Source organism: Schistocerca piceifrons, chromosome 8, assembly GCF_021461385.2.
Source record: "Schistocerca piceifrons isolate TAMUIC-IGC-003096 chromosome 8, iqSchPice1.1, whole genome shotgun sequence".
Taxonomy (NCBI): Eukaryota; Metazoa; Arthropoda; class Insecta; order Orthoptera; family Acrididae; genus Schistocerca; species Schistocerca piceifrons.
The window spans coordinates 296,588,963-296,614,068 of record NC_060145.1 but is presented as its reverse complement, the minus strand read 5'-3'; the positions used below and the strand labels follow the sequence as shown (position 1 = coordinate 296,614,068).

The window sequence follows — 25,106 nt, the reverse complement described above, 5'->3', positions numbered from 1 at the left end:
TCTAGGTATAGAGAAGTGGGGCGACGGCCCCGCCCTAGTTCCCAGGTATGGGCACCCTTGATCATAACCACTCCGTCTAGAGGCCACAAGTGGCCCATCGGGACCGTCCGACCGCCGTGTCATCCTCAGAGGAGGATGCAGATAGGAGGGCGTGGGGTCAGCACACCGCTCTCCCAGTCATTATGATGGTTTTGCTTTGACCGAAACCGCTACTATTCGCTCGAGTAGCTCCTCAATTGGCATCACGAGGCTGCGTGCACCCCGAAAAATGGCATCAGCGCATGGCGGCCTGGATGGTCACCCATCCAAGTGCCGACCACGCCCGACAGCGCTTAACTTCGGTGATCTCACGGGAACCGGTGTATCCACTGCGGCAGGGCCGTTGCCTCTTGATCAAAGGCAATAGTAATTAGAATGATTACCGAACTACAAAGGACAACTACTAGGAAAAGTAGACCTTCATATTCTGTTACTTTCTTGCAACAACAGCCACGGAAACCTTTCAGAACGCAGTAATCGTTTTCTACAAATCAGTGTTCATCGTCACACTCTCTGAATTCAAATACAGCAAGAGGTGACATAAAGTTTCCAGCATTATACTTACGTTGAGAATGCAATGAAAACCTGTAGTTCTCTCACTCTCTTGAAGTGACGCGTCCGTGGGAAAAATTACGAGGGACATTTCACAAATAATGCACACTAATTTTTTTTTCTTACACGTTCATTTTTTAAATATCCCTTTACTGCCGTTCATTATAGTCGCCCTGGTCCTCTATGACTGAATCTCAGTGTCTCGGTAGCTCTATTATTCCACCTAGGACATCGCTTCTGTTCATCTGTCGAATGACTCAGATAACGGTTGTAGAAAGCTCTTCAGGAGTAGGATAACAACGTCCACACCTAGGTTTCTTTCAACTTTGGGAACTGTAGAAGTCTGGTGGTCTCAAATCCGGGCTGTAGGGAGGATTTGTCAACACTTCCCATCCGTATTCGCGCAGTTTTTGGGCTACAACGTGCCGATATGTAGGCGACCATTGTCCTGGAGAATGAATGCCCCAGCCTCGAGCAATCGAGATCGGGTATTATACATTTTTCTGCGCAGGTTTTACATGAAGTTAGAATAGTACATTGCTGTGACGGTTGCTCCATTTGAGACTTTATCTGTCATGATAATTCCTTGGTGATCATAAGCAAAAATCATCATTTGCTTGAGCTTTGATTGAGGGCATCGAAATTTTTTTGGACGTGAAGAATCTGAAGCTTTCTACTCACTGATTTGGCCTCCGGTTCAAAGTCTCTAATCCACGTTTCATCAATAGCGACAATTCGACACAAGGATCCTTGACCTTCACGATATTTATTGTTGTTTGAGCAAGTTTTCAATGTCCAGGCGTTTATGCTGCTCCTCAGCAGTGAAGCAGTGTGTGATGCATCTTGCAGACATTTTTCTCTTCTTCAAATCGTTCGTGAGAATACAGAATAATAATGTTGGAGTAATTCCCGTAGCTTCAGAGAGTTTTTCACGAGTCGCAGTACGATCTTCTTCAAGAGCATCTGCCACAAATTTCATACTTCGTTCATTTGTTGACTTTTTGGCCTTGGATTATCGTCTGTGTTCGTACGACCACCGCTACTATACTACCGTCTACTGTAAGCTCACCACTTCGCTATGGATTCCTGTTGGGTTTTTACCTCTTAAAGTTTCGATCATGATGTACGACCTCTGTTCTTCAACAGCCACAGTAGGTGAGAACCCCGCAGGGTCCATTTCTACCTCTGGCTAATTTTATGTTAGAGTATATAGCGAAAAAACAGAAAAATATGCTTCTTCCTCAAGCTCCTAAGGACATCTGACGTAATTTTCATTGTCTTTGCATTAAGCGATCCACAGTAATACTAATCTGTGCATTATTTATAAAATGTCCCTTGTAATTATTATATCTGGTATCAATCAAGAAGTTTAAGACAACAGAATCTATTCTTAAACTAATGAATTGAGAAAATGAGGATGTCACGAAAACAAGTGTGGTTTTTGTATCAGGAATGTGATAGCGGCAGAACAGATGTGTGAGACTCTGCATTTTCATTCACATTAATGTCCATATTTTAGGTCATGATCTCGGTTTTCCCTAATGCTACATTTTATATATGTGCTAATGACTTTTCACATTAGGAAATTGTAGGCAGAATGTTCATGTAACTGCACGTCCAACCTTTAGAGAACTAGTACCCAAGGGACCACAGGGAAGGCGAAGGAGAACAAGGAGAGAGATGGATTACGGGCCATAAATGCTGACTGCAGCGGCCTGGTAAGCAGTGCTGAGTGGATATCACCTATAGAGGGACTTCTGGCTGACGCTCTCTCATCCTTCAACTTAGGGTTGGAGATAAGAGCGCCAGTTTGCAAAACGTATTGAGTGGTCCAGGCAGCAGTCCATTGCGAAGGCAGCCAGTTCGCAGACAGTGATTGGAGGAAGCCATTTAAGACCGATTGCTGTAAACTGATCTTTTGTGCAAATGGTGAGAAGGCCATAAAGTTCCGTGCACTCCCTTGATAGAAGCTGGGATGATACGAACAGACAGGGAGCAGCATGTGTTTAATGGAGGCAAGACTGTAACCTTCCTGATACTGGGAAGTCGACAGGTCCTTTTAGCGAGCACCAAACCATATAGTATTTCATGGACGCAACGTTTGAGAAGCTTAAGAGCCTTCTTTCAAACCTGAAAGTGGCTGCCACGGAAAGATTAGATCACTCCTTAAATGAGTGACTGTGCTCCCATCTAGGTAGATGTTTCTTGCCACAACATGGCCATGCTTACTATGATAACGAAGCTCCCTAGTTTAAAACTTCCTTTTTTCAGACAAGAGATATTTGAAGTTGCTGATTGGCTCCTCTCAGGATATCCAGAGTGAAGGCTTGCTCCCCCAGCGTGGGGGAGATTCAATGAGTACGGGATAATTAAACTGGTTTGTGAGCCGTGCCGCCATTGAATTAGTAGCTGTTGCTTCTGGCACCAGTAACCCAGGTGTAGTATCGACTATCCCTCTTGCGGCCCCATTGCCAATATCTGTGAGGAAGAGTTGGTATCTGTGGGTTGTGTCTTTAGAAGGTCTTTGTTTGCCCATACATATACGAGGTTCACTGGCCCGAGAGGAGGCACGAAGTTTTGGGATTGGCGGTAGCGTCGCGATAAGAGGTGGTCACGAGGTCCGAGCGGCCGAACCTATGACTCCGCAAGGAGGGCCTGCGCAGAGCGACGATACCGGAGTAGTTCACCGGGGCCAGCGTCGACTACAAGCAGCAGGCCAACATCCGTTCGATTGGTTGGCAACATTCGTGTCGGAAGACCGCACGTGGCTTTCATCGGCACCACTCAGTAACCCCTGCGACGCACCGTGGATCCATGGACCTGCTTGCTAATAAAGGGGAGTAATATTCTGTAATCCTCGTGGTGATTTGTGTCATTGTCTACCAGCCCTCCTTATTATTTTCTGGTTAGTAACAGACCCTCAGAGCTTTACTCGGTCGACTCTTTGGTCGTTAATATAGACCGTAGTATTGGACTAAGACTCTAGTAGTCGTTTGAAAATTTGTCCCGCTATTATATTGCCTTTCCTTTCTGATATGTACCCGATCATTAATGCTCTAATGAATCAGCTTCTGGTCGTAAATACAGCCGGAACAATTGTAATAAGGCACAGGTTCCCGTTAAACAACAAGAGACCTTGTGGTTGGATTTAGATGTTAACCGGTTCGATTCTTTGATTGTAATTACATTTTTCAGTCATTAGCTATAATCTGAACAACTTGTTGTATTAAGCTGTGCGTTGCTGTGTTTGTAAGACCGGGTCATTATTGATGTATTTTAGCTGGATCTTGTGGTTCCGCCGAGTGACTTCTCTTGTAATAAGTACTCACAAGTAACGTTCTAAAATGTTCCTTCAGAGAGGCCTTAATGACTGGCAATCAGTTTAACTTTGAAAATATTAACAGCCAACTGTCAAATGGGCTTTAGTCAAAGTAAGATTGTCAAAAGGGACGGGTTGGGATCCAATCGCACCTTGGTTGTCCATTGAAATTAAGAAGTTGGTTGCTCTGAAGTTGTAAGGTAGCAGTATTCTGCACCTTACTGTAATATAATTGTTGCAAAGACGAGTTAGATATCGGTTACTATGTTATTTATTAGGCAATCAGCATATTGAAATTAACATGTGGAGTATCAGACGGCATAAGACGCGTATTAACTTTAAGAAATACGCATGTTGCATGATGTCGGGGTTGAGGTGATATTTTCACGGAGTTTGGCTGGAGTGGACCAGCGGCACTGCTCAAAGGCAGGACAGAGGGGTGCGGAAGTTTACAACCGACCACTACGAGTCGGCATGCGAAAGCGTCCCACTGGGGGAGGCGCGCCGCCGGAGCAGGTAGGCACCCATTGCACGGACAACAGAGGCAGGCCTTCGAGGGACGGCGCCTCGTTGGCGCTGGACGTTACGACGACGCCACTACGTCGAGATGAGCTGGCGCCTAAGGGAGCCTTCCCACGAATCTTAACGTTTTCTGGGGTTTCTAAGAAACGCGGTTAAGCTAGTGCAACGACCTTTTCCCGCGCGACGGCGAACAGAGAGACACGATTGGTGGGTTCAATTTTGAACGGAGTTTGTTTGTTCCAGAACATTCTAGGCGCAGTAAGGCGCAGAATGTTTTAATTGGCTGGAAGAAGCCAGGAAATAATAGTGGGAGCAAACTGAGCTGGTCTAGAGCCACGGGATTGGCCAGCTCGAAAAATAGCGTGGGGGTGCTGATTTTTGCAGAGGGAAGCTTTTGGAGCTGTTATCAGAGAAGCGTCTTAGCTCCTGTAGCGAGCGGACGTCGTGCTTTCGGCTCTGCTGTAGGAGAGTAATTTTTTTTCAGTGTGCTGTGCAGAACTTTGAATAAGTCTGCCAGCTGCAACTGAAACTAGTATTCAGTTAGGGGAACTGTCGTGTTTTACTGTTAGAGACAGGCTGATTCCGCCAATTACGGTTTGGAATACTGTCTCACAGAAAGTAGACAGGAGCAAAGCAATTTCCTTCAGCCAAACTTTATTAAAGGCGTTACTGGATTCCGCCTTTTGGATGGTGAGTCCCCTCTTAACGAGTGCGAGACGATTGGAAAGAAAGCGGAATTAGCTTTTGAGTAGGAGTTTACGAACAGGAAGCCTGTTCGCGAAAATAAATTCATTTTTGTTACAATTGAGGCTCCTCGACGACGCAGACGCCATAGGCAGCTTGCTGACCTGTCCCCGACGCTGCATTTGGTAACGCGATGTTCAGCTTCGGCATTTAATCCGATGTTACGCACGCCTGTGATTACCAGAGCTCAGTTTTCCAGTCACGCTCTTATTGAGCATTTGGTAATTGGAGTAGGTTTGTCTATTTTATGCCGTCTGACAAGGGGAGGGAGTAGAAAATAACAAGTACAGATGCGTTATCCAACCTTAAGTGTTAGTTTTGGAATTTAAGGGCCATTGCCATTACTAGCTTGATTTTACCACTTATAAATGTATGTCATTATTCAGTTTGAGGTTAGGAAGATTATTGTTCAGTAAATGTGTTCAATGCTATCCTTGTTTGTTTATTAGTGATCAGTTCCTTGAACACTATTTAGTTGTCAAATATTAATCAAAATTAGTAAAGGGGCAGTTTTAATTAACAGGTTGGGTCTCATAACAGGCCTTCAGCCAGAGACAACGACCCGATCCAGTAGGGAAAGTGAACAAGTAAAAGCATTCTTGTTAAAAACCCTCGAAATTTGGCGGACCCGCCTAGGATCTCTCATCATCAATTATTGAAAATAAACCCCTTCCAAAGTAAGTCTTATTATTGCCATATTGCCCCGAGCCTTTCGACATACAACTTTCAAATTACAAGTTACGTCATCTCTTTTGAGTAACTGAATCCCTCTTGTCATCAATGGTGCTTATGTAGTTTTCATGTGTTGCAGAAAGGCGTTTAATAAGAGAGACTGTCAGCGCGATAGTAAACACCGCTGCTTGCCCCTATATCGGGCGGGCTGCATGTCCGGCCGTCTTTCAAATTTTGCCAAGTTGTTCATTTTGTTAAAAAAAGAACAAAGGTTGCGGTTGTATATTGTTGAATAAACAGGTTGTGTGAAAAAAAAGTTATATTGGTGGAGCCTCCCTTCCAGGATTTCCTTAATTCCAGTAAGTACCCCGTCTCAGTTTGTACAATGTGGTTTCGTTTTTGCTAATTCGGTTCCCATACCGAGGCTTGTTGGTAACTGGTGGTGATTCTTTGACTTCTTCTGGTCCTCACCTGGTGGAGAACGTCAGGTCTTTCCCTAGCGGATGAGACTTGTGGTCTGCAACTTGTGGTAGACTAAGAACCAGTGGCACCTTCCAACTGTACTGATAATGGAACTGCGTATAATCTCGGACATAACATGTGTTATGAGGGTGAAGTTATTCGTCCTGAGTCGGTCGTCTAACGTTTGACAATTCGAGCATGCACCGTGGTGGCTGTGTGGTTTGGGCAGACCAGCGAACGGATGCACCTCGTACTGAAATATGCCTCTGATAGGGAAGTTTCCCATGTTCTCATAATCATGCCACGTAGTTTGCAAATTTTCGTGGAGGAGTCAAAACATTACAGCTGCTGCAGCACACTGCTCCGCGCCCGTAGCACGCCGTTTCCTGCTGCCGCCTGGATCAAGGTGAAAGAGTAAAATACTTCTGCACCGCCGTAGGGTTGTTAAATGATATTCACAGCTTCCTGTTCACTTGTACCATAGTTTGAAGTATGCTTAGTCGTAGTTGACTCCATTTGAATGGAGTTGGGCCTCACAGTGGATTCATGTAGGCAAAGTCAGATTGCATTGTAAAACGCGTTAGTTCAGGGTAGAATTTGTGTACCTTTCACTCCAATGTATTCTTTGCCAATCAAACAGCATTCCTTTTCTGATCTGTGTTAGTCATTTTTGTGTAAGATTTATCAGCTAGTTACAGTTACAAAAAGATTATTAAAACTAACCATTATTTCGTAAACTTAAATACGCCCCTGTTCTCATTCATACTCACTCAAATTCACTGTTTATGTTTTATTTTGTTGGTACTTGGGTACAGAAATTTAAGGTTCAATCTTATTAATCTCATTAATCTCTAATCTTATTACATTAATTAAATTGATCATTAATTTGAGTTCTGAAAGTGACCATAGGCATAGAGGACAGAAGTGTCATGAGTAAATCCACTAACCATATATAAAAATTAAGTGTCACGATTTGAGCGATAACTTGCAAGATGAGCGAAGGTTATCGTGAATGAAACAGCCCACCTCAGATGACAAAATGTGCCGTGTCGAGCAGCTGACATAAGCTGATCGACTAATTCGTGTCACTGAATTCAACATTTCTATTGGCAGTGTAGTTGATGAGACTACCGGAGGTTCTCGTTGAGTATTGCGGCATCTGCCAGACGAGAAAAAAGGCAAGCGAGAGGAGTTGCTCTTCATCACTTATTCGATGTCAGAGGGGGGACGTTCCATTCCTGAACTGTATCGCCACAATGGACGAACGTTGGGTACATCATGTGACACTTCAGACGAATAAAGCATCAGCGTCATAGAGACGCCGCTCACCTCTCCCAGACACTTCTATCTCTCCTTACCCGCAAGTAATGCAAAACAGAACAAAATAAGTTTTGGGCACGGTGTTCTGGCACTTGCAGTTATGGTTCTGCTCGATTCCATCACCCATAGAAACATCGCGAATGCTGACTGCTGTTTCACCAATCTGGCACGATTGCAGGTGATCCGTTAGAAACAACCGAAAGATTTCCTTTAGTTTATGACCGGTCATGCCCGCACACAGCCTCGATTGCGCTTCAACCGATGACATTCCCGTAGTGGACTCATTTGGAGTTGCCCCCCTCCATTCGGCCCGGTGCTCGCATCAAGCGATTTTCATCTTTTTGGACAGCTAAAAAACAAAAAAAAAAAGGAAACACCTGATCGCTTGGTATTTCGCATTCGATGCGGACGTTCATGATTCTGTTCTTAAGCGCCGTCTGTACACAGACCCTGGTTTCTACACTACTGGCCATTAAAATTGCTACACCATGAAGATGACGTGTTACAGACGCGAAATTTAGCCGACAGGAAGAAGATGCTGTGATATGCAAATTATTAGCTTTTCAGAGAATTCACACAAGGTTGCCGCCGGTGGCGACACCTACAACGTGCTGACATGAGGAAAGTTTCCAACCGATTTCTCATACACAAACAGCAGTTGACCGGCGTTGCCCGGTGAAACGTTGTTGTGATGCCTCGTGTAAGGAGGAGAAATGCGTACCATCACTTTTCCGACTTTGATAAAGGTCGGATTGTATCCTACCGCGATTGCGGTTTATCGTATCGCGACATTGCTGCTCGCGTTGGTCGAGATCCAATGACTGTTAGCAGAATATGCAATCGGTGGGTTCAGTAGGGTAATACGGAACGCCGTGCTGGATCCGAAAGGCCTCGTATCACACTAGCAGTCGAGACGGCAGGCATCTTATCCGCATGGCTGTAACGGATCGTGCAGCCACGTCTCGATCCCTGAGTGAACAGATGGGGACGTTTGCAAGACAACAACCATCTGCACGAACAGTTCGACGACGTTTGCAGCAGCATGGACTGTCAGCTCGGAGACCATGGCTGCGGTTACCCTTGACGCTGCATCACAGACAGGAGCGCCTGCGATGGTGTACTCAACGACGAACCTGGGTCCACGAATGGCAAAACGTCATTTTTTCGGATGAATCCAGGTTCTGCTTACAGCATCATGATGGTCGCATCCGTGTTTGGCGACATCGCAGTGAACGCACATTGGAAGCGTGCATTCGTCATCGCCATACTGGCGTATCACCCGGCGTGATGGTATGGGGTGCCATTGGTTACGCGTCTCAGTCACCTCTTATTCGCATTGACAGCACTTTGAACATTCGACGTTACATTTCAGATGTGTTACGACCTGTGGCTCTACCCTTCATTCGATCCCTGCGAAACCCTAAATTTCAGCAGGATAATGCACGACCGCATGTTGCAGGTCCCGTACGGGCCTTTCTGGATACGGAAAATGTTCGACTGCTGCCCTGGCCAGCACATTCTCCAGATCTCTCACCAACTGAAAACGTCTGGTCAATGGTGGCCGAGCAACTGGCTCGTCACAATACGCCAGTCTCTACTCTTGATGAACTGTGGTATCGTGTTGAAGCTGCATGGGCAGCTGTACCTGTACTCGCCATCCAAGCTCTGTTTGACTCAATGCCCAGGCGTATCAAGGCCGTTATTACGGCCAGAGGTGGTTGTTGTGAATACTGATTTGTTTACTGACAGAAGAAATGCTTATAGCATCATAGTGACGATGTTGAATAGAATGTGTGCTACTGACTTAGTAACTTTGTATATCTTTCATTTCCTGATTAAACTTTTTAGAGAACCCTCGTAACTAGTGGCTCATTTAATGTTTCCTACCATAGTTCAATTAATGTTTTAGGTTTGGTTGCAATGCTAATTATCAAATAAGAACTGGCCATTTTGTCCGCTCACGTAACAGTAGGCCCCTGAGCAGGAGGCGAATTTCAAAGGCACCGAGGCAAGATAAAGGGCTGGCGTGGGAGTTCTCGACAAATGGAGAACTGTTATCAGATCGCTATAGCCAATTTCGATACACAACTGTAAAAAGATGAGGGCGCTCCGAAGAATGTTCGTGATGGCCTCTGGGACTCTGGGAAAACGCAAGTTACGGGATCAGATGTGATAAAGTAACATGAAGGAGGAAGCTAATGCACAGTTTTCCTCATTTCCCATGGGGAAAAGCGTAGCGAGAGAAAACAAAATATGGCAAGCTGTAATACATAAGTCAATTTAGAAAGCATGACGTGAAATACTGTTGGCGCTTCTACAGCGTTAACAACAGTGGCTTTTCTTCCCCATTTCAGATGTCAAGCCGTACCTGCAGCAGGCGCATTTTTTGGTAATCAAATTGAGTGGGGAAAGTTCTCGTTATCAAGAAAAGCGTCGGCAGTAGCTGCTATGTACTCTGATCTTCAGGAAGCTATTCTTTTCGTAGAAGATTTATAAGTCGACAAAGTTCTCTGATGTACTAAGTCGGAGGCTACCCTACAGTCTCTTACGGGAGCAGCCGAAGGAGAATCTACTAAATTCTTTGGTACACGATACACTGAGAAATTGCAAGAAAGAAAAGTCTGCGTCAGTTGATTCATCTGTGATGAATACCGAGACACGTTCGTATTAAACTCAGTGAACGTGCAGTCCAACTGGCGAAAATTGTGCGGTATCTACGTCCCACCGACACAGTTATTTTCATAGTACACTCACCATCTGAGCAAGAACAGAATGTCAATGCTACTGAGCACTGACATTAACAAATGTTGAGCTAATTAGCAACATATCCCACGCCACCCTTTGTTTTTGAGCTCGGCGATCATTAGAAAAGAAATTATTATTCTTAACGTACTAAGAGCAAATCACATGGATACTAATAAAGTGAGACATTTGTTCAAATGAATACCGTCTCTAAGCTTAGATTCCTCTCAGACTAAAGAGGTCATTGTACTTAGGCTAATAGATTGTGATAAACACAATCATCCAAGAATAGTTGCATGCTGTAGTCTCTTAGAAATTAAGGATTACTTTGCTCTTAGAGCTGGTCTTCGTTCCAGTAATAGACCGATTGTCAAAAGTATTTGCCGTTTCATATGTGCTTGCAAAAGGGAGTTTAAAACTTGAGGAGCTTTTCCGTTATCTCATTACGTATTCTTCAGTATTTATTTTATATTAAATATATTTGTTTTTCTATATTTGGTAAAGCCCTGCTTGAATCATTATGTGACAAAAATGTATCTGGTGAAATGCAATTTCCCTGAAACCAGCCAGAAAAATAAAATGTCTAGATGATGATAATGTTCGCTTTTGAGTCACTGGAATCATATTTTGTATGTGACAGCTTAGAGATTTTTAAATAAATTCAGAGTTGAAGTGTAACTGTAAACGGTAATTGTCACGTCAGTCTAAATTCATTTGGAAATATTTCCTGAACTCTGCAATACTTGATAGGATGGGAATGGAGGTAATATATGGATTGTAATTCATTCAGACAGTGACTAGTTTACGTGGCTACGCAAGACAAGTAGATTGTAGTACCACTGGTACAATTACTTTGCTGTATGAAGATTTACGGGGTAATTTTCTGAGAACAAAATATAAACTCTCTTGTGTAAGGCACTGTAACATAATCAAGACTGAATTGCCAAAAAGAATCTGTCGATGTCTCAAAGTTAAGGTTTGCATTACTTCTCACATTGGAGCTGCGAGTATGAAGTTTAAAATTTATTTGTATTTATGTCCATAATGACAACACAGTTACGACGTCTATTACGTTCGCTCGTCACCCTTGGGCGCTCAATGCGGGGTGTTCAAAAATTAAATGCCAAAACTAACAGACATTACGGCGAAGCCAATAATATATCTCATATTGAGGGTAGCATGCACATTTCATATCGAAAATGACCAAGTGTAGCAAGAATTTGAAGAAAGATTTCAGTGTTATAGCAACGGTCGATAATTATCCAAGCACAGTGTAGAAGAAGGATTTTGGGACGTGTGTGCGTAACGCAACTGGAACTTTCTTTCTTTTCGTTAATTGTTCTAATAAAGCAATGAACTAACAGTGTGATTTCTGAGCCTATCAGACACGAGTTCAGTTTGTAGCATTTCCGTTTCCAGTTTTTTTTTTTTTTGCTTGTAAGGGGGTCGGATCGTATGAACTTCGACATACGAGTTCGAGTTGGGAGGAAAAAAGAATAGCACAAAATGAATAAAAAGCACCGATAAAGTATGACTCATAGCAACGTTGCCTTGGAGTCCTGGACACGCTACGTGAATAATTTGGTGAAAAAAAAAAAAACAACAAAATAAAGTCGACAGTCGGACATCGATTCACATGGCGGAACGCACACCGTAATTAACCAGGAAGTCAGAGTTCTGTATAACTTTCCCTGTTACGTGGCAGCAAGCACGCATGGGTCACTGAACTTGTCATACTCCCCCAACACGGGTGAAAACTGCCAGTGAAACCTGTATTGTAAGGGGGCCTAAAATATACTTCGTTCTGTTGGTGATCGTGTGACTAGAAATTGCTTATATCTGCGATCGTCCACGTGATGTGTTTCTTTGTTACGTAATGCCTATTCCTCAAACATCTGAAAACATCCCGTTCATAGGGGGAAAATGTGGTGATAAGAACACTGAATCAAGTTTGACACTTTACCCACTCTAGCGAGTATACCGAGCAATAACGAACAGAATTTTTTATGACAGAAGCATTAGTTAATTATCAATTTTTATAGGTCTGCTGAAATGCGAGAAGGTTAGAGTGATGCTTCTTTTCTATATCGTCATCATCTTACTCTTCTGTTTCCTCCCCTGACTCTGTTTCTCCACTCACAGGTCCTTTCAATGTAATATTTTATTCAGTTTCATTGTCTTTGGCAATCGCAGAACACATTAATTTCATTTTACTCGTATTTGTTTCTGTATTGTTCTCTATGTTATTGGCTGTACATATATCTCGCCTCGTAGTCATAGCTGATATTATCTGATCCGATGAAGCTTTATAAGGATATGAGAAACTTCATTTCAAATTTTTGTATATATTTACTCTTTTTTCGTTTCTATGTAGTTTCCATGTTATTAGCAGTACATGTAGCTCGCTTCTCACGGTGATATCCGGTATGGCCTGTTCTGATGCTGATTTTGAAGGACATGAGAAACTTAATAATTGATGAAACTTTCCGAGCAGATTAAAACTCTGTGCCGGCCCGAGACTCGAACTCATGACCTTTGGCTTCTGTGAAGTTTGGAATGTACTGGCAGAATTGAAGCTGAGAGGATGGGTCGTGAGTCGTGATTGGGTAGCTCGGTTGGTAGAACATTTGCCCGCGAAAGGAAAAGGTCCCGATTTCGAGTCTTGGTTCGGCACACAGTTTTAATCTGCCAGGAAGGTTTCATAACAGCGCCCATCCGCTGCAGAGTGAAAATCTCATTCTGTTAACACCAGATACTTGCGTATACCTAAAATCTGTCATCCTTGTTTGCGTAGTTGTACGCCTTTATTTTTGGTTTAGTTTTGTCATGTTATTAACCTGACGGCGGAAAGATAGTGAAAACGCGTAAATGATAGAGATAAATCAGGTATTAGACCACCTCCAACCAAACCACAAACATCGCACATCGTAACTCAATAACTGATGTGTTGTTTCCTAGAAACCTCTGTAGCAGCCTTTATACTTTGAATAAGGGTTGCTCGACAGACTATAGGAGGTGCGTAAATTGATTCAGATGTTTGGCAAAGGATACTTGAAGGACGATAGTAGCGTAATTTGGATAATTTTCGTCGTACAGTTGAGGACTGGATTTTAAGCAACATTATATTATAACCTGTGGGAATCATTCATTCTTCTAAAATATCTGCATATTCTCAGTTCGCAATCCGTCTTTATCCGTTAAACATAGATGAACAGGACGACATTAAAACATTACACCCACATTATGTTTGCTAATAACGAGGTGAACCCACAAGATATGCACGTAAACCAGATTTCCTTTAAGAACCCTGGATAAAAATGACGTCCGCATCAACGTAGTATCATAACATGGTTTGCAATGTGTTAAAACATATTTGTATCAGAGACTGCTGCTTGGGTACAGATATTCAGTTTCTACCTTAGCTTTCAGAATACATTTGTATTGCTGGTTGTCCGAAACACTTCGATATTCTTTTTATAAGTACGTGCCTATGAGAATCCCCAGACATATCTTTACCCAAATGAATGAAAACATCGCGCATCTCACCTGCCTAACCGCCCTTCCCATGATTCTTGATTTACTCATGGAAAAATAAAATAGGATTTTGAAAATTGCTCAAAATAGGTAATAATTAAGTTTTCCGATCTATTACATTGGGTTTTCCCACTCTATCGTGCCGTTAGCCCATTCTGAGAAAAAAGAATTGCTTATAATTTAAGAGTTTTGACATGTGTCGCGGGTACTTTTAAGTTAATGGTGAATAGCAATATACTAAAAACGATGGCCACACGTTGATTAAAGACATCAGAAGAAACCTGAAAATGGAAAATTCACCTGTATATCAAGTAAAGAAATTGTGATAATTGCATAACATAGTAACCAATGACATAACGGTTAAAACTGATATTTTAAAACTAATATGAAACACTGTCAGAGCCAGACATTGCAAATAGACATTATGTACATATGAACAACTACCTCGATATACAAGTAAGATACGAATTCGCGAAGACGTTTGTTTGGGGCACAGAAAATAAGATTGCGAATCACTGTATAAATCTGGAAAACAGAAAAGAAGGAAATGGATCTGTGAGTGTACATTCTACCATAGTTCTGGAATGCCTGGAACAACTACAAACAGACTTGTTATACTTATGAGCTGCTACCACGAGAAACATCCTGTGCGGACTATACAGTGCTAGCAACCCTACACTACACACTGGATATCGCATTGGTGACATGCAGACATAAACCATGGTGATCATGATTAATGTCGGGATATATAGCTTGTGGAGTCTCTATACTAACTAGTGTCTCCATAGTGTTTAATTCCACGCGTAGTCGAATAAAATGATGTGAGATCCCCATTTTCTGCTAAGGACATATTTATACTACTTGTTCAAGGGCAGTTTCTTAAAAGAACTGTCTATTTACGACTAAGTGAAAATGACTCTTTTTATTGTTTGTTTTTACGAATTTGAAAACAATGTGAAATTAATCGCCTCATTCGTATAGTATCTAAATTCTTCAAAGTATGTTCTTCTAAATTACATTTGGTGTCTGAATTTTACGTAGTTGTTCAACATATTTACTCTGCACATGTATGTAAGAAACACGACTCTTTTAAATTTACTCCACAGCATTGGAATGTTTGCCCTCGTGTGCTACTGATAGTGAACCTGTACACCAATATTATCGGAAATTGGTGCCTTACAGGATTTAATGGTAAGTTAGTCGAATTTGTCGTATTAATACTGACTTTCCTTTTATCCTCTCGGCTCATATTTACGCTTTTGTGATTTTAATTAAAAACCTTTTGTTATTTTTATTTCGTTTCCGATGCCAGGCAGAAAATACAGAGGTATTGTGCTGAGAAGTTAACGCTTTCGTTTAGGGCTATCACTATAACAGTGAACTCAAATGTGTTGCTTCTCCTGATATTACAGGTGGTTATAATTAAACTTTCGCTACTTGAGAGGGCCCCAGGAAAAACGAGTGACTGTAGGACAATGAAACCTCATGGAAACATTTGTAAGGACATGCGGAAGAGAAATAACGAATAAACCATTGAAGGAAACACAATTTAATTTCTACAGGAGACGGTAACATATTTTGTTAACTGCGTATCATGTTTACGTTCCGGATTACAAACGTTGCTCAATGTGACGGCCATCTGCATCCACGACAGCCTTGAAACGCGCTAAATATACCATTTCACGATTGTTCGCAGCGCTTTTCGAACGTTGGACGATGTAATGTTAAACTGCTTGAAGTACGCTTATTGCCTCCAGCCTTGTCAGCCACGGCAACAGTAACTAACCCATTCGCAAATCTCCAGTTAATTCGAACTTCCGAATCATGTTCTTGAATCCCGGTGTGGGAAGAGGACCTCTCCATATTCCCTCAATGCGTTGATACTGGCGAAGAGCAGCGGCACTGTTGGTATTTTGATAAAAAAGCTTTACAAGCGAAGCCCAGCTCATCTTGTCCAGACTCACGCTGATTGTGTGCAACTTTAACGCACACTGGTGCTCCTGTTTCAAACCTCAGTCGCCATATCAGTACCGGTACCTAACGGCAAGTCATGACACTAACACTAATAACAACGCAAATCCTGCAGCGCGCAGTCTGAACATTATTTCTATAAAGTTGGGTACCCTTAGGTTAAATAATTTTCCGTCTACACTGGCTCATCTAGCGAACGTTTAATTTTAACCACCACCCTATATATTCGCTGATTTGTTTCTCGAAATACATCATTTTGTTGTTGCTAAAATTGCTCGCTCACAAAACCAGTCTTTGGTTATGAAGTTTCTTTCTATAAGCTGATACTGTTATTCGATGAGTTGTTCCTTTGCTTTCACCAAGCTGCATAGGTCGTCGGCTTTGTCGATTTTTCTGAACAACGCCGTTTAAATGGTTTACTATCTTTCATTACTTATAACGATGTGTCTGTTTCTGCTGTCAATATTTCAAAACGTACAACTTCAAAAACAAAATTCAATGTCAGTTGCAATAAAACCTGGAGTCTGCGTTTGGTGCTTCTCTTAGACATAAGTTTTAACGGAACTAACACAGAACTCCGTTCACAAGACGTACGTTTGTAACTATGGATGGCAAAAACTGAAACGTTGTTATAAACGAAGACATATAGTAAGCAGGCCAGAAAGCTTTCTTTACAAAATATTTGCTTAGGGTTTCAAATTTCCAAGTAGTTTCAAAATTCGGCAGTTGATTGCGTGCACGTGGGAGGCTTTTCTGATCATGGAAAAGGTTATACGGTACTCATTTCAGTCTCACGAAATTTCTTGTATCGTGAAGTCAGTCTGATAGAAGTACAAAAATCTCCATATTCATTACATTGAAGAGTTATTGTGACAGTGCCTTGTTATGCTGTTTGGGGTGAATAATGACTTAAAATGAAGAAATAAGCAAAAAAAATTGTGCAGGCGTGTAACTACGTTTTCCGAATTGCAGCAAGCGGGCTGTCGGACTTACTATCGCCAGTGTCACGCTTTCTCACTTCATGAGAGATTTCTGAGAGGCTTGTAGTTTAATTAAATACATTGTACGAGCCACTGAAATTCTGGAGAAATTCTCGCCAACTTTCGACCGGCTACATCATGTTCGATCAACAGAAGAATGGCAGCATAGCACTGCAGTTGAAATTCTTGTTTGAATCCCTGTAAGTAAGAAACAGAAATGGCTTCTTGGCAAGATATCGGTAGAAGGCCTGTGCACCTGTAACATCCTGCTCTCGAAAATCCCATCACTCCCCATTTATACATAACGGAGCTTAAAGCACTATTCTCCCGAATCTTTACTATTCCCGGCAAATCCATGAAGGACACACACTCCCTGGCGCTTTTCATATTCGATAACTCAACAACACCCAGCGGTAGAAGGGCTTAAGGAAAAATCTTTTCAGTTAGTCCTCCAGATACAGAGTCCCAACCAACCTCTCAACATTCCAGTTTGCGACATAGTACAGGCTGTAGCGACTTTAGACGGTTAAAATTTTCGTGTGTTACATCAGCAAGTGTCATATTCAACGTACGGATTTCAGTTCCCCTGTTTCCCTGTTTTCCAAGACTACAAATGCACACTAGTCAACCGCTGTGCTGCGGTGGTAACATCGGTTCCCGTCAGATCACAGACGTTAAGCGCTGTCGAGCTTGGATAGCACTTACATGGGTGACCGACCGGGTCTGCCGAGCGCTGTTGGCAATCTGGGTGCACTCAGCCCTTGTGAGGTCAATTGAGGAGCTGCTTGACTGGGAAGTAGCGGCTCCAATCACGGAAACTGACAGCGGTCCCTCCATACCCGCATCCAGCAATACCTGTCGGCTATGGATGATACAACGGTCAGTCGGTGCCGTTGGGCTTTACGAGGCCTGTTAGGACAGAGTTAGTTAATTCAAAACGCACACCTCGTCACTACAAGAGTAGTACCCTGAAGACAGCAAGTAACATACAGCAAAGTGGCGAGAAGAGTGCTACATGCATGGTCTGGCCAATCATTAGCATTTCAGCGCAACCACACAGAGAACGTAGGAGCAACGCTATATGCTTTCTGTATTAAGGAAAGGCGAAACAGTGAATTTCTCAATCAAAAACGTACTTTAAATTTATTTGTTTATGAGAAAATTGTGCCTCTTGTAGGAAGGGAAAACGACTTCCTCTACAAGTCGGAACTGGACAGTGGCACTATCACGATCTGACAGGACTGCGCTTTATTGTTCCGCGATATTACAGTTCGCTTTGATCGCTGTTCCATAACTGAATAAATCTGTAGGTGCAGAAGGGCCATATTCAACATCGTGTGGGAGCTCAGAAGCCCAAAGCCTCTAGCATGTGAGAAGACAGATACGTAGTTCGCTCGCCCGTGCAGGACCTTAAAGCGAGTCAGGAAGTAGACACTTTTGCAGTAAGAGAAGTATCCACACGGACGACACCCGAGTTTTGAGGCATCAAGGACTCTCAGCCAGCAGAGCTGCCATCGCGGTGACTCTCCTCGACCCGGCAGCAGAGTGTGGCGTGCTAAGGTTCGTGGACCCAACGCCAGCCACCACGTTACAGAGCATAGACGTCCACAAGGGTGGGGTGGGGGTGGGGGGGGGATCAAACAGGCACTTGTTCTTTCCTGGAATTTGCGTCACAGACTCTTTATTCAGTATAGAATTCTCGCACTTTTCAAGGAATAATTGATTGTGATGCTACTAAATCCCAATTTTGCAATGGCGAGCGGAACGAGAAAGGCTGTGGCTGCAGCAGGCACTACAGAACTTGGTTACCAGCATGTTCATGTAAATTATAGCCCAACTTCGGTGTTTTGATGTCATGGCCCATGCTGACCTTTAGAGAACATCAAATGCATTCTGAATTGCGAATGTGCGCAATCATCAGCTGTAGAATGTAATGACGACAGTGAGAAATCTGTGTCGGATCGGGACTCGAACCCGGTTTTCCCGCTTATCGTGAACGGTCATCTTACCGTTTGGCTACCCCCGCACGACCCGTGGTCTTGCATATGTCGTCGTTGCTGCACCACAACCTGGACTCGTATTTAAAGCCGTTGCCTGTATTTAAAGCCGTTGCCTGGTACTCGCGGATAGATACGATATTGCAGTGCCTGTGTTGTTAAGAAGAATGATTCAGAGTTCCTTCGGACATGGCATGCATGCCTGGTATCGGTGGATAAATACGATAAACATGAATTTTCATTGTTGTCGTTCCATTATGCAACTGATGTTGTCGTATTCGCAGCTGGAAATACATTGCGCGTATTACATCATGCCTGTAGTCGCGCAGTGCCTGATCCTTCGAACGTGCATGCAGTATCGAATACAGAAGTTTGTGTCTGGCCGTGGGTTGTGCATGGGTAGTCAAAGTTGTTAGGGGGACCGCCTGTGATAAGCTAGAAATCCGGGTTGAGTACCGCTCAGGTACAAATTTTCACTGTCGTCATTCCATTCTACAGCTGACGAGTGTATTTCATAACGGCTCTAACCACCGCAGTGCCTGTTGATTTGGACATGCGTGCCTGTCAAAAGGAACTTTCCATCGTAATTCAGAATAATACACGACTGCAGTATTGTATGGCCGGCCGCGGTGGTCTCGCGGTTCTAGGCGCGCAGTCCGGAACCGCGCGACTGCTACGGTCGCAGGTTCGAATCCTGCCTCGGGGATGGATGTGTGTGGCGTACTTAGGTTAGTTAGGTTTAAGTAGTTCTAAGTTCTAGGGGACTGATGACCACAGCAGTTAAGTCCCATAGTGCTCAGAGCCATTTGAACCATTTTTTTGCAATATTGTATTTAGAGAACATATTGCAACTTTCAGGTAGCGTGGTACCAGTTCTGCAGTCCAATCGACGTGATTGCACAATTATGTACGAAACGGAGAAGAGGACTGTGTCGGTCCAGTCCTTGGTTGTTCAATTTGACGGTTGGTTTGGAACGTTCCTCACGCTTGTCTCGTGAATTCTAGTCTACGGACTATATCTTACCCCCACTAACCAAAAGAAATGTAATTTTCGAAGTACAGTTTGTTGACATTTTTATGACAATCAACAAAAAAAATTGAAATCGTGAAAATAGGGAAATAAGTTGATTACCAAGATCATATGTGAAGTTTTTCAGGTAAGGAATTATGGTAACAAAATTGAATAAGAGTATTTTTATGAGTTTATTTCCTGCTTCTCCACATGGAGGGGTATAAAATAGAGGAATTTTTGCTGGTTATTTTTACTAATGACTAAAAGGATTTCTTAAATGGCTCTTATTTAGTTTTTCGGTTTCATTTTCTTAAGTTACGGTATTGTCATATGAACTTTACCGTGATAGTGTTATATATTTATTTGAAAACCGTAAACAAGAAACATATCGAATGTGTGCTATATTTTTTAGAACACAATCTTCTGTTCCAGAACGATTCTTTATTTGAAACCCGTAAGGAAGAAATTTTTCGAATTTGTACAATAGAATATATTACTGACATATGAATAAAAATTTGCTTTGCAAATATTTTCGAAATTTATTTCGTAACTCAATGGATTTCCTGCTATTAAAATAATAATAATAATATTTCTACGCAGATGTTGATAAAAAATGTTTACTTTTTAGGTATGAAAATCATTTTATCTTCAAACATATCTTGAGTGGATAACTGTCAAACATTGGAGGTACAATTAGTCATCTGTACTACCTGTCAGTTTGCGTTCTTAGGACACAACATATTCTCAGTTACAGTAATAGTTGATTTTAGAATTTTGGCCCTCTTTAATAAATTTCTGTGGAAGCTCATGCAAGAGTCATTTTTCAGACGAGTGCCGACACTCCGTACGAGCTCCTTATGTATGTATCGGTGTTACGAGCTCCGACAAGGACGAACGCAGCCAGCTGGTGTGATGAGAAAGGGTGCCATTTGGTACAGAACCTGTGTTTCATGTAACCGGAGATTTGAACAGCTGATAATCCACATTGCTGCCATGTTACGGCTGCTGGGAGAGTCCTGTCTGCGATGCCTCCGTGGCGTTGTCTTTCAACGAGGTAACGCAAAACCGCACGTTACCCCTCGATACAGAAGATGTTCGGCTGTTGCCCCGGTCGCACTTTCTCCACATTTCACACGAAAGGAGAGCATCTCCTCATAGATTTCTGCCGCGGGACGACTCGCCAGCGAGTATGGTTGACAAAGGTAGCGAGAAAGTCGAAGCATCATGGATTGACGTACCTATAATTGTCATCGAAGATCAGTTCGACTGTACGTCTAGCGGGGTTGGAGCAACAGCACCTAGACGTGGAACCCGTACAGCTACGAGAACTCGAAATTGTAACGTCATTAGAAGCGGCGAAAGTCAAATCTGTGTTGTATCAACAATGTTTTGGGTAAACAAAAAAACTCGTTGTTCTATGCGACAGTTACGAGATTGTTATTTAAGTACACAGAAATAGTATTTTAAGTGTTACTCAGTACCGTTTGTGTAAGTTTGACGCATCATTATGATGTACGGTTATCCAGTTTCATCTTAATTGTGAGTAGCAAGTGTTGCATACCGAAAGATAATGGAAATTATATAGCAGAAAACAAGGTCCACATGTTTATTTTTACTAAAGACTATATAATGAGACAGAAATAGCTCCATTAAATACCGAAGGAGAATTAGACAGGTAATAATTTTCAGAGGTAAGTTTAACATGTATATTTGTTTTGAATGTAATTTACTGATCCATGTTTTAGATCATGGTATATTATGGTTTCCTGGATCACAAGGCTTGAATATATAGCGCTTACTGTACTCCATCGCTCATTTTCCGGCGTGTCAGGCATTTCAAAGCTAGCGACATAATCTGGGAAGTATCAGCCACAGGTGAGAGAAGCATACCTGCTCCACTTTCACATCCACTGTTTGATTCAGGTTCTGTGCAATGTATTTATCCGATCTGTTCAGCCTGCGGATGTTCAGCTCAAGGACCATCCAGTGAGAGGCCAGAAGAGGAAAGGAGCATGTTGGAGGAAGCGACATTGCAGGAAAGAATAAGGATTAGTGTAGCTAGCCATAATGAGCATTTATAAATAATATCATGTAACACCTTTCAGGAACTGTAAGAAAAAGTTAATGTAATATCATTACAGAGGAACTGGGTGAAAACAGTGAAAGAGGAGCGTATTATTTGTATGTATATTAATCTATCTGTGCTGTTCCGTTACTCAGAGTATATTGTGATTGATAATCATTTGAAATGGAGGTCTCCTCAAAATAATTTTCATTAAACTAAATTCCAGTCAATCAGTTTCATCTGGCAACAGAACATTTTATGAATACAATCAACTGTGATGTGTAGGCTTCACTGATTTTTATATAAAAATATTGTACGGAAATATGTGAATACCTAAATACATGTTGTTGATTTAAAAATGCTCCAAATGTTCCTGACAGTTCGTACTGTATTTTTTCAAATACGTGAGCAGATTTGTTCCCAAGTGTACTCGTCATGTTGTACATGGTATAAATCAAACCAATGGCGGTTGTGAATTCCTTATTGTTTTTATCTCATTTTCACTTAAAAAACTATATGCATTTTCTCTGTTAAGTAGCCTCATTCAAGTGTCAACACAAAAATCGATGATTTTTCGAGTCACACCATTCTTCTGCCGTTGGATACTTACTGCTCCGGTCACCGCTTGCGGGGCCCACGAGGAATACGGACCCCGCAATGAACTTGTGACATCACACAAGTCAGGTTGCCAGCCAAACCTCGCCAACGCTCTACTCCGTGCGGTGCATGCGAGAAATCAATACGTAATTCAAAAGGTACGCACTAAAGGTATTAGATGATTCGTTCGCTATGGAGAGCTTGCGTACATTTAAACGCCCAGTCAAGAATGACTAAACTCGCCTGAAATACACTGACGGAAAAAAAAGTGAAGCCTGACGAAGTAGTTGTGCGACATAAACGAAATTTGGTAGGCGTGTTTCTACATCTGAACGATGATGTCTATTCGAATTTTGTGCCAATCGCATAAGGGTGGCGCTATTAGCGCAGCAATGAGGATGCGAATTAGCTTTGCTTCACATAAACGCTCTAACAGTCGTGAGGGTTACTTACCTTTCACACTGGACGTGGTTAGCTGATAATCAAGAATGCCTTTAAGGCGACAAAGACGCCATTGTCAGTACCTCACTGAGATTGGGCTCGGTCCTGTAACAGAGCTATGAAAAGCTGGATGTTCCTTCTGCGATACTGCAGAAAGACTTGGCAGAAACGTAGCCACTGTATATAACTGCAAGTAGCGGTGGTAACGAGAACGTACGGGCGCAAGAAGACCGGACTCCGGACGGCCACGTGACACTACCGAGGGGGAAGAATACCGTGTTCCATGAATGGCTGCAGCACATTGCACTGCATCTCCAGCAGCAAACTAAGCAGCAGCTGACACCGCAGTGACCAAACGAACTGTTTCCAGTCGGTTAATTCTAGGTCAGGTCCGATCCAAACGCCATATATCGTGTATTCCACTGACCAAGCACCGCCATTTGCGATTTCGGTTGCATCCAGCGAGAGGTCATTGGAGGGCAGGATGGAGGTCTGTTGTGTTTTCTGATGAAAGCCCGTTCTGCGTCGGTGCTAGTGACGGTCGTGTGTTTGTTAGGAGGCCTGTTTAGGACCTGCGACGAACCTGACTGCGCGCTAGACGCAGTGGACCTACGACTTGAGTTATGGTCTGGAGTGTGATTTTGTATCACAGCAGGAATACTTTTGTGGATATCCCACGCGCCCTGACTGTAAATTCATACGACAGTCTGGCGATTCGGCCATTAATGAACAAGATTCCAGGTTATTTTTTCAACAGGATGATGCTCGCCCACCTACCGCTGTTGTAACCCAACATACTCTACAGATATCCGTCATGTTGCCTTGACCCGCTCGATTACCAGATCTCTCTGCAATCCAGCACGTATGAGACATCGTCAGACGATAGCACCGGCGTCATCCACAAACAGCATTAACTGACCCTGTACTGACCGACTTCGTGGTTCAAATGGCTCTGAGCACTAAGGGACTTAACACCTGAGGTCATCAGTCCCCAACAACTTAAAACTACTTAAACCTAACTATCCTAAGGACATCACACACATCCATGCCCGAGGCAGGATTGGAACCTGCGACCGTAGCAGCAGCGCGGTTCCGGACTGAAGCGCCTGGAACCCCTTGGCCACAGCGGCCGGCCTGACTTTGTGCAACGGGCTTGTAACTCCATTCCACAAACTCACATCCGGCATCTGTACAACACAATACATGTACGTTTGCTTGCTTGCATTCAGCATTCTGGCGGCTACACCGGTTATTGACGTACCAGCATTTCACATTTGCAATGGCGTATCTCGCGTTTACATTAACTTATGACCTTGCACTCTTAATCACTTAAATATGTTAACTGGACAAATGTATTACCGAAATTTCATTACTTTTCATTAATTTTTTGGTGACGCAGTTTCTTTCAGTCAGTGTAGTTACTCCCTCCTCATGAGTGACGGAGTCTGGCACTCGTAAGAGCTGCAGTGTCACATGATGTGACGCACGCGCCACGGCCTATCTTGCTGGTGAGCCTTGCCGATTGGCTATGGCGTCACGGTGTGGTTGTTTGGCCTCATATCTAGGCAGTGTTGGTTAGAGCCGTCACTGGTGCCAGCCGGCACATCGCCGTGTACCCCACGGTCTCTTACAGATTTAATAATTCATTCTTTCCATTACGATATACATACAACAAGTAAGATTTCTTTGTACGATACTCTTCCTGGAACTGCAATTTTATAGGTCGTCAGTATACTATCAGGATTGCTAGTCGCCCAGTTTCTGAAGTAAGTAGCAAAACCAACAGGTTGCGACACGCCCTTCACCGCTGCTTATGGATGGTAAAGAGTAAAGGTCCTGTCTCGGGTTTCGACCTGAATCAGTTTGAACGTATTTGTAATTTGCGGGACAGTGTGCACTCCACCAAGTGAAAGTTACACGTGGTAGCTCACGACTTAGCTATTAATTTTAAGTAATCGCAGAACTTCCTTTGTACTGCACTTGCGCAAGCGTCTGCTGTGTTGGCTGTCGTTGGTACTGCACCCCAGCGGACAGCCTGCTGGTTCACGGAGCGTTCCGTGCGGCCTCTGGTGCCTCCGGAACGTGACCGCGGCCGCGAGAGCGTGCAGATCGTGCTGGCTCAGTCGTGTTAGCAGTC

General features: G+C 43.0%; 1 pseudogene; it reads right to left on the bottom strand.

The window, feature by feature from the left end:
• Positions 1-269: 269 nt before the first annotated feature.
• On the bottom strand, positions 270-387 carry LOC124712743 (annotated as a pseudogene).
• Between the last annotated feature and the right edge of the window lie 24,719 nt (positions 388-25,106).